General features: G+C 38.9%; 1 pseudogene; it reads left to right on the top strand.

Annotated features, from left to right (window-relative positions):
- Positions 1 to 1,448: 1,448 nt before the first annotated feature.
- LOC102849811 lies at positions 1,449 to 1,773 on the top strand (annotated as a pseudogene).
- Positions 1,774 to 2,319: the final 546 nt, after the last annotated feature.

The raw sequence follows: 2,319 nt of genomic DNA, 5'->3' as shown, positions 1-2,319 counted from the left end.
TGGAAAACATCTATCTGATAGAGTAGAAGACATTCATATTTGTGTCCACTCAAAAAAGGGAAAACCAAAAGTGATCCAACAGAAAATGGAGCTAAGGAACACTGAGTAAAAACTGATCCCTATGAATTATTGTGCTGGCAAAAAATAGTGAATAAACCATAGAATAACAAATCTACTTTGAAGAACTGTAGCCAGAATGCTCCTTAGAAGTAAATATGGTGAGGCTCTGTCTCACATATTTTGACATGCTAGAAAGAGGGATGACTCCTTGAAAAGGGACATACTTGAAAAAGTAGGGGGTCACTAAAACAGAGGAAGACTCTCAAAAATTGTATTAATTGACACAGTGAGGCAACAATGGACTAAAGAACAATAGATTGTGAGGATGGTTTTTAATACATTTTAGTTGTATGAGTAAATGCTCATGGCATAATTTTAAGTAAAAGTGGCAGGATTCAAAACTGCCTCTGGAGGAAAAAAAAACTTGCCTCTGAGTAGTGTACATATAATTTTTTTATATATCCCCACACTTGATAAAAATGACATATTGCTTTTACTTTTTAATATTTTTATTTTTATTTTATATTGGTTTGCATACAAAATTAATATACATTGTGTTTCACACTTTCCTTCATTCTTTCAATCATTTATACAATCATTCCCATACATTGTATTTTATAAAAATACCATTGAACTATACCCACTATTATCTAGTCTTTTCAGATTCCCACCAGATCTTTCTCATTTCCTTTACCCCCTACCTCCACCCACCAAATTATGCAACTTTGTGATCTCTACTCTACCCATTCTCACACCTCTGCTCTGAACCCTTCCCCTTCTTGGACTTCCATACACATTTTACTAGTTATGCTTCTATTTTTACAATAATGGTCTTATGTAGTATTTGTCTTTATGAGACAGAGTTCACTCATCATAATGTTCTCCAGTCTTTCCCAAGTTATGTAGTTTTTTAAAAAAGAATTGTTGCTTCTGAGTGCTGCATAGTATTCCATTATGTGAATGTACCACAATTTTTTAATCCATTCAATTGTGGTTGGACATTTGGACTGTTTCCATGTTCTTGAGGTTGTGAATAAAACTGCTAAGAACATTGGTGTACAAATCTCCTTCTGTGTCTTAATTTAAAGGTTTGAGTGTTTTGAGGGTGAAAGGAAATGAGCACACTCAGACACTGCTGATAAGAGTTTAATTTATAAAGCCTCTTTAGAAGGCAGTTTGGCAGGTAACTTAAAATTTAAAATGCCCATACCCTAACTGAACTCTTGAGACATGCTATCTAGGTTCAAATCCCAGCCCTGAAATTGACTAGCTGTGTGATCTTGGACCAGTTACTTAACTTCTTCTCTATGTTTTCTTTTCCTTAGCTACAAAACAAAAATAAAAACAAGTCATTATTTTAAGAATTAAATTAAACAGGTAAGCCAGTCATGGCGGCTTGGGGCCCGGCCTTGGCAGCGCCTCTACTCCACAGGGGTCGTTCTTTTGCACCGTGTCCACTGGATGTTTGCCTCCCAGACTTAGGGGGAACTCAGAGTGACCCAGATCCTCAAGGAGAAATTTCTTCAGGCCATGGCCGCCAAGGTTACCGACTTCTCAGGAGGCTGCAGGGGGATGTACGAGATCCACATAGAATTGCACGACTTCAAGGAGAAGAGAATGGTGCAGTAGCATCAGATCGTGAACCAGGTCCTGAAGGAGGAGATCAAGGGGATGCAAGGACTAACGATAATCACCTCCGTCCAGAGACGCTGAACACGCCGAGCAGGCCACTGCTACCAGTTGGACCACTCAACCCAAATGCCCTCTCCCACTTACCCGCCTGAAGATTTTTCTACTTTGTGTATGTTGTTGTTGTTGTTGTTAGGTGCCATCGAGTCGTAGACGACTAATAGCGACCCTATGAACAAAAGACCTGAGCACTGTTCATAGAGTTTCCAGAAGCAACCCATTTTAGAAGTGGATGCCACTCTTGCTTCCAAGCTTGTTTTAATTGGGAAGCTCCACCAAACACTGTCCACCATGGTTAACCATTATCACATTTGGTACATCAGTGTCACAGTGTTTAGCATCACAGCAACCATGAGTTACCTCTGTACAGCAATGGGCAGACTAGTGCTATACCACTTAGAAGAATGTTTGACAAAACCAACGAATGGCTAGAGAAGCTGTGGTATATTCGCACAATGGAATACTATGCTGCATTAAAAAGCAAGGAACTCATGCAATATTATTCAAAATGGTTGACTCTGGAGAACATTATGCTGAGTGAAATATCCCAGTCACAAAAGGACAAATATT

Source organism: Elephantulus edwardii, unplaced genomic scaffold (genome assembly GCF_000299155.1).
Source record: "Elephantulus edwardii isolate Elephantulus edwardi_28Jun2011 unplaced genomic scaffold, EleEdw1.0 scaffold00178, whole genome shotgun sequence".
Taxonomy (NCBI): Eukaryota; Metazoa; Chordata; class Mammalia; order Macroscelidea; family Macroscelididae; genus Elephantulus; species Elephantulus edwardii.
Note: the sequence above shows the minus strand (reverse complement) of the source record. Positions and strands in the feature narration are given on the sequence as shown.